The sequence below is a fragment of the Nanorana parkeri genome, unplaced genomic scaffold (genome assembly GCF_000935625.1).
Source record: "Nanorana parkeri isolate BGI_ZX_2015 unplaced genomic scaffold, ASM93562v1 scaffold1857, whole genome shotgun sequence".
Taxonomy (NCBI): Eukaryota; Metazoa; Chordata; class Amphibia; order Anura; family Dicroglossidae; genus Nanorana; species Nanorana parkeri.
Genome location: NW_017308125.1, coordinates 67,538 through 75,870, shown reverse-complemented (window position 1 = coordinate 75,870; position 8,333 = coordinate 67,538). Strand labels below are relative to the sequence as shown.

The window sequence follows — 8,333 nt, the reverse complement described above, 5'->3', positions numbered from 1 at the left end:
TATACACATACATACACACACACACACACACACACACACACACCCCATTGTACATCCCTTAATGTAATTTTAGGGAGCACTGGCTACCTGGCATGCCCCTCCTAAAGATTTATTGGTTATATCTGAAATCTAATCCAACATATTATATTTCAGAATGTAAACATTCTGGCACTTCCTGTGTATCAGATAGGCTTACTGGTGTGCACATTTGCAGAAGCCTCCCTCTCACATTTATCTGTTCCACAAGGTCAGCAAAATGGTTAAAGTACATGTAAAACCAATAACAAAAATGCCATAAGCTTTGACATGTCATTGCAATTTCATGAGTCATTTCCAATCCTTTTTATTCTAAAGTTTCATTAAAATAACACTTGAAGACTCTGCTAAAAAGACCCCTGCTCCTGTTATAAGATGACAACGCTGTGTTTATGTCTCAATTTTTCACCAGGGTTACCATTCTGCCACACGGGGTTCAAGTGACACTAAACTCCGGAGTTAAATCTCAAATACATTCAAGTACCTTTAACTATTAACAAAAATGTGTCTTATTGGCGTATCACTCAGAAGTATATCCTCAAATCTCTTAATTGGTGCGGACACTGTCCTACTGTCTGGAGGGGAGCTACTTTTGTTCCTCATTGTCCTTGTGTGTGTGTTCTAAAGTAGTTACAGCTCTAACCTCACTCCTGTGATTGACTAGAATCTCAATACAAATTAGTAACTAAACATGAGATTGTAGTCCATCACAGGGAAGGGAGCTTGGAGCGGTGACTACTTCACAACACACAGGAACTCCACCCTCCAGAAGGAAGAACAGTGTCAGTGACAATTCAGAGATGATTTGAGGATCTACAGCCGAGTGATACACAAATAGGATGCATTTCTGGTAATCGTTCAGGTACTTTAATGTATTTTTTTAAGGTTTAACTCCTGAGTTTAGTGTCACTTCAAACTAAATACAACAAGTAGCTGTTTCAACACACATTACACAGACATGATCCACTGTTGTCACCATCAAAAAAACCTGCCCTGAGAAATGCTCTGCAGCCACCACTGGAGTGCATGCATACAGACAGGAAGTACCTGCAGTACCATGATGCACAGAATGAAACAAAGTATTTTTTTTTAAATGGTGATACTTTACGATGCAGAACTGCAACAAGCTAAATATCATCAAGTAACGTTTCACATGTCTAAACCAGCAGCAAGTTCTCAGATGTAGGGAAGCACAAGGACAGCTGTGTGAGTGACTCCGCCATGCTGTCATATCTAGAGCACTGTACTTATCAACCATTTTGAGAACAAACAGGTCTACAGGCAGTGTGGCGGAGGGACTGAGATTGCAGGATAATTATTGCTCATGTGTACATCAATGCCTCTTACAATAAACTAGTTTTAATTCAGGATTAGCCTGGATAGTTCTTTTCACTAAGATTTTCAGGAACGTCTCAGACAACTGAAGACAGAACAACTAGTAACACATCATACAGTTCTAATGGCAGTATATGAATAATATGGTCACATTGTTGGCTAAGCTGATAAAAGACACAGGTGCTCCAATAAAATAAATGCTAGTCATGATGGCAACTTAGTCATTCCTAGTGTGCCTTGTGGATCCTCCTAGCAGAGCATGAGCAGAGTGGGGGGGGGAAGACACATGGTGTGTGGCCAGGAGAGGATCAGCTGTGAATTGTTCCTGGGAGAGCAAGGATTTCACAGGGCTTAGCCTGACACATACGCCTTCTACATGGTCGACCACAACTCATCCAACCCCCCTCATGCTGATTCAAGTCAGGGCCACAAACGTCCCCACCCCCATCCACACGATGCCGGTTTGTACCGGGTACAGTCACTGGGCCCCAGAGCCCGAACACACAGCCATCCCATCATATGACAATACAGGGCCCAGGTAAGGCCGGAAGTGGGCTGGCGCCCTAATACTCACAGGGGAGCTGTTCATTGAATTCGGGCTGTCAGTGCCAGTATTACCGTACACTCCGATCTCCGCTTCTCTTATTCTGACGGTTCCGGCCGCTATGACACCTCTGACACAACGCAGGGACGGTACCCGCCCACTCATCTACCAAACCAATCACAAGTCGCGGAAAGGGGGCGTTACACCAGTTCTCCATTGGCTGAACCCTGGAAGGGCGGGACAGGATGTATCACCACCGACGGCTTGCAGCCATTAGGAAGACACTTATGGTCGCTGCATGGTCAGCGTGGGAAAGGAGGAGGCGGTACTTGTCAGGTGGCGAAGGAGGCGTCGTGCAGCCAATCCTATCCTAGTTGGCGTAAGTGGATAGCGAGTCAGGTGTGGAAGCCGCGAGAGCAAAGCGCGAATATGTGAGCCAATGAGGTGCGAGGCAGACGACGAGAGCGGCCTGACGTGTTCCACTCTGGTCACGTGGCTAAGGCTTTGCTCGACTTATGCTGGACGTAATTTCCGAGTTTCCCCTGAATGAGCCTATTGTCATTTCCCGGCCATGCTGTGTTTAAGCTGAAAGGCATGACATGTGCTCAGGAGGACCTTACCGATACGGGGCGTTCTTGTATCGCACACAGCACTGTTTAGGGTTGGTGCCAACCTAGGCAGACATGTCACATGTAGCAGCTTTCACTGTTTGACCTGTATGTGGAGCCAACATTCTTCCTTTATTTCTTCTGTACAAAGGTTAAAACCTTCCTTATTGTTCTTATTTGTCTTTCATGTCTCATTGGTGTGATTTACCTTCACTTCCTGCCATTTAGACCCAACAGGAAGCAAGACAAAATAGGAAATCCCCTGTAAACATAACCATGCACTGCACAATCTGATTGGACAATATACTTAAAGCTTGTCACACATGTTACAATCTAATTGTACAATCTTCTTTAGATCTACCTACAACTATGTAATGCAAGAGCCTGCCTTATTGGATACAGAATGATTGGGTAGTTTAGGTAGGGCCTCATATTACATAGTATTGGTAAATCTAACAAGGGAATGTCTGCTCGGATTGTAAGGTACACGGTGTGCCCTATGTCTACTATCAACTGTGTAATGCAGGGGCCTGCCTGATTTATAATAAAGTGAACGGATTGTTCTGATTTGTCCTCATGGTGCAGTAAACCAAAAGGAGATTGTACAGTGTAAGGCTAGTATTAAAGTGACACTAAACTCAAGTTGAGTCTTAAAAATAAATTTGAGTACTTTAACTATTAATAATAATGTATCTTATTTGTGTATCACTCGGCTGTAGATCCTCAAATCATCTATGTATTGGTGCAGACACTGTCCTTCCTTCTGGAGGGTGGCTACTTGTTCCCCATGGTCCCTGTGTGTGTGTTCTAAAGTAGTCGCTGCTCCAATCTTGTGTCTTATGTGAGCCAGCATATATCAGACCAGGAAGTAGACCCTGTCCACAGCTAGCATCTAAAACTGAAAATGTAATCATACTCACCGCAATTTTCTTTTCCTGGTTATTACCAGCGCTGACAAATGGGTTATTGTCCTTCTACTCCTAGTTGACAGGAACAATAAAGGGTTAACATGTAATACCCTTAGCCTATATAAGCCCCTCCTTCTCCTAAGTTTCCCAGCCTAAGTGCCAAGCTAAATATCCCAGTGAGTGGGAGTCTAGCACTGCCATGGAATATAACCAGGAAAATAAAATTGCGGTGAGTATGATTACATTTTCAGTTTTCCTGTTCATATCCATGGCAGCGCTGACAAATGGGGATTACCCAAGCAGAAGTCAGGGCGGGAAAATAAAACCATATAGCCACAGTAATGCATGCTGAAAAACTTTTAATGATTGACTCCATGGCGAGAGAGTAACACACTCCTGCCAAACTGGTCATTAACTGCAGCTCTAACATCCGATCTGTAATGTTTAATAAAAGTAGATTTGGAAGCCCATGTAGCTGCTCTGCAGATGTGATCTGAGGAAAAACCTGCTGCCGTTGCCCACGAGGAGGACATAGCCCGTGTGGAGTGAGCCCTGGTGCCTTCTGGCGGAGCTATCCCTGCCGCTTGATAGGCGTTGATGATTGTAGACACAATCCACCGGCTCAAGGTAGCTTTAGTTGCTGCCAGCCCTCTCCTTGATCCTGCCAGGATAACAAACAACATCTCAGACTTTCTCCATTCCCTATATTGTTCCACATATAGCCTGAGACATCTGACCAAGTCCAGGCAGCTGTCTCTACCCTGTGAACTGAGAGCGGCCAACCCGATATCCTGATTCTTATGAAAACTGGTATGTACTTTCGGTAGAAATTCCGAAACAGTCCTCAGAATCATTATCCTCCTAGAAGATGAGAAAAGGTTGTTGACAACTGCAGGCTTGGAGCTCTGATACTCTCCTGCCGGAAGCCAAGGCCACCAAGGAGACAGTTTTTTAAGATAACAATTGTGCCGAAATCTCCTCCAACGGTTCGAAAGGAGGACCCGAAAGCTTCTCCAGAACAAGAGGAAGGTCCCAGGATGGGTAGAGAGGCCTCTTAGGTGGGTTAACCTTTCCCACTGCCTTCAGAAATCTTACAATATGCAAATCCTGGGACCATCGGACCCCGGTGACAGCAGAAATGGCAGACACCTGTACTTTGAGGGATCTGAGATTTAGTTTCTGTTCTAGACCCCTTTCCAGAAACTCCAGCATTGCCTTTGGAGTAGGATGAGCAGGGTCGATCTCGTTATCCCTAGCCCATGCCGAGAACACATTCCACAAATGATAGTAAGACGTGGAAGTGGACACTTTCCTGGATTTCAATAGTGTGTCAACGACTGCTTGAGAGAACCCAGACTTCTTCAGCCTTTCACTCTCAACAGCCGAGCCGTCAGCTGAAGGTCTCGAGGATTCGGGTGTCGAATCGGCTCCTGAGAAAGAAGATCCTCCGATATTGGGAGGCTCCACGGATCCCGGATACTTAAGGACATGAGAGGGAACCATGGTCGCCTCGGCCAATATGGGATGATACCAATGACCGTCTCCCGCTCCCTCTCAACCCTCTGGAGCACCGACATAATCATTGAAAATAGAGGAAAAGCGTTTGCAAGACCGCAATCCCATGGGTGTGATAGGACATCCTGACCCTCTGGTCGAATGCTCTCGACAAAAACCTGCTGACCTGACAATTTTTGGATGAGGCCATCAGGTCCACCTGTGGCCTGCCCCATTTCTGTACCACATCGTTGAAGATCCGCTTCGAGAGGGACCACTCCGTAGGGTCTATGTGATGCCTGCTGAGGTAGTCCGCCACTAGATTCTGCGTTCCTGTTAGATACACCGCTTTCACGCCTTCCAGATTCTGTGCAGCCCAAGACATCAGACGCGCCAGAATCCGCATCATGCTGGGGCTCCTTGTGTCCCCCTGATGATTGACATGCCACCACAGTGGCATTGTCCACCAAAACCTTGACTCATCTGGACCAAATCCGGTCCTGAAAAAAACGGAGAGCTTGAAATACCGCCTTCAGTTCCAGCAGATTGGAAGACCTGTTCCTCCATTCCTGTGGCCACATCCCTTGTGCATACATGTCATCCAGATGAACCCCCAGCCCATTCCACTGGCGTCCGTGGTGATGGTAACCCATGGAATCTCCCCCAATGGGAAACCCTGGAGCAGATTCTAGTCTCGGGACCACCACACGAGGGAGCGTCTGACTTCGTGCGAAATCCTGATTTGCTGCTGTCCTGATATTTGTACTGTTGGAGAAAGGAACTCTGAGTCACCCTCATATGCCATTGGGCCCATCGAGTAAGGCCTATGGTTGAAGACATGGAACCCAAAAGGCTCTTGAAAGACTCAGCTGTGATCTATGTGATTCCACCTTCTGTTCGATCTTGCTAACTCTGTCACTGGATAGCTGAACTATGCCCAGGCTGGTGCTGAACTCTCAGGATATCCATACTGATGTCTCTGCTGAAGATTGCTTCTGCTCTCGCAGTTGCCAGGATCAATATATCGTCTAAGTAATGGAATATGTTGATACCTTGTTCCGAATCTCTGCTATGATGGTAACAAGAACTTTGGAGAAAGTCCTGGGAGCGGTGATGAGGCCGAACGGCATTGCTCTGAACTGATAATGCCTGCGATTGACACAGAACCTGAGGAATGTTTGGTGATCTGGAGCCATGGGAATGTGGAAGTATGCGTCCTTCATTTAGAAGTTTAATCTCACCTCAGCTCCACTGATCCGGACTCGTGAGGTGAGAGACCGCTTTCTCTGATGTCCATAATGACTGTGAGAGCACAGGGAGCAAATAAAAAGGCTAAAAACCTGAATATATAGAAACTAGGGATGGTAATGATTAAAATTTTCATGTTCGATTAATCGAAAAAAAGTAGTCCCCCCTTCCCCAAGTGGTGACCCGACCCACCTCATGTGTACATGTCAAGCTGCAAACAATCTTGTATGTGTATAGGCTCCATCGGCTAACGAAGGGGAGGAGTCCGATGACGTCACGGACATTGACGTCACCGGACTCCTCCCCCTTCCCTTCGTTAGCCGACAGAGCCACTTGGGGAAGGGGGGAGGAGCCCGGTGACGTCGATGTCCGTGACGTCACAGGATCTGCAACGGAACTCCCAGAAGCCGTCGGAGAGGTGAGTACCGATCAAAATAATTTTGATCGATCAAAAAAATTAACGATTAATCGAGGGATTAATCGTTAATTTCCGCAGCCCTGATAGAAACATTATTTGAATTTGGCGCCAAAAAACGGCTCCGAGTGACTGGGAAACTCCATGAGGAGAGGCTTATTTAGGCTAAAGGTATTACACGTTAACCCTTTATTCTTCCTGTCAACTAGGGGTAGAAGGACTATAACCCATTTGTCAGCGCTGCCATGGGTATGAACAGGAAAAAAAGATGGCTCATTCCTACTGGAGAGAAAATGGCAATGAAGGCATTGTCAGGGGTACTGCAACCTCTGTGAGAGGAAATACATACCTGTAAATGTTACATTTATACATGGCATACATGCAGTTATGGCCCCTTTCCAGTGGCGACTCTAGGAACAATATATAGGGGGGGCACATAAGATACCACAGTCAAAACTGGGGGGGCAGTAATAAATGTCACTACTAAAAAAAACTAAATAAATATATATAAATAAGATTAGAAATATGAGAGTAATGCGGTATGCAAGGATACCTTGTTATTGTACTAACATGTACTAACATACTAACCCCTCATCTATCCACTAGCATATCTAATCCTGTACAGGCTGTCAGGTGGGCTTCTGGACTTAGGAACGAATGGACTCTAGACTTATGTAAGCACTGGGCTCAGGTGAGACACCTGAGACCCCACACATACCTGAGATGCCACACAGTCCACCTGAGACCCCACACATACCTGAGATGCCACACAGTCCACCTGAGAGTGACCATAGATCCTGCACAGCCCATCTAAGACTCCCTATGGTGGGCTCTGCAGGGTCTTAGGTGGGCTGGTCAGGGTCCCTTTGCCTGTACCTCCGTCCCAGCTCCTTTTACTTGCTGCTGGGGTCTGGCCTCTTCCGCCGCTGGACCGACGCTGCTGGGAACCGGCCGGAAGTGACGGAATTGGAAATCGTCGTTGGAGATCAGAACACCGGCAGCCAGTGGCGTACCTAAGGAACAAAGTGCCCTGGTGCAAGATTTTTTTTTCAATGCCCATACTGACCACCTGAAAGCCCGCACTGGCCACCTGAGAGCAGAAAAACAAGCTCAGGGCTCCCACTGATTCTGCAATATGTTGACTAGTATAATAAGTTCATTATATATTACAGTGTAATTGAGTTGTAGACCTCTATAGCTGATGCCAATCTCAACTGCTGCAATGCAGAATGGCACCAACTATAGAGGGCTACAACTTCCAGCAATACTTTGTAACTGATGGAATTGTTCTGCATTTATGTATAGAGGGTTACAAACAATGTGACTTAAGGCACGTACCTTGTTTGACTGTCCTCATGGTGAGAACACATGCAGCAGGGAGAGGTGGTGGGCTCTGCAATCAAGTGGCTGCTGCCACGGTAGTGCCTCCTGGCCGAGGCCCCAGCGCTGCCCCATGTTGTGCCTCCAGGCTGCTGTACTTCTGCCTCCCACCAGCTCTCGGCGAGGTACTTCAAATTCCGCTGCTATTTTCCCCTGGCGTCGGCTATGGGGCGGATGTGAGTGACGTTGTGGGACCTGATTAGAGCCTGTGCAGCCGCTGCTTGTTCGGTGCGACGGGTGGCCTCTCAGGCCCCCCCTGAAAAAATGGTCTCTCCCTCCGCCGCTCTGACTGGGCTGGCCACCGGCCTCACTGAACAAGCAGCGGGTGGACACTCGTATCCGCCACTGTTAGCGGGGGGGCAAGG

General features: G+C 47.0%; 1 protein-coding gene and 1 long non-coding RNA gene across 2 annotated transcripts in view; one reads left to right on the top strand and one right to left on the bottom strand.

Moving 5' to 3' along the window:
- The window catches only part of PTP4A2 (protein tyrosine phosphatase type IVA, member 2), a 54,528-nt gene extending 52,500 nt beyond the window's left edge, over positions 1 to 2,028 (bottom strand). Inside the window, exon 1 of the mRNA XM_018571879.1 lies at positions 1,946 to 2,028. The gene's annotated coding sequence lies outside the window, so the exon portion shown is untranslated. The remainder of the gene's footprint in view (positions 1 to 1,945) is intronic.
- The window catches only part of LOC108799933, a 9,354-nt gene extending 7,320 nt beyond the window's left edge, over positions 1 to 2,034 (top strand). Inside the window, exon 3 of the long non-coding RNA XR_001942061.1 lies at positions 1,948 to 2,034. This is a non-coding gene — a long non-coding RNA (uncharacterized LOC108799933). The remainder of the gene's footprint in view (positions 1 to 1,947) is intronic.
- The last annotated feature ends 6,299 nt before the right edge of the window (positions 2,035 to 8,333 follow it).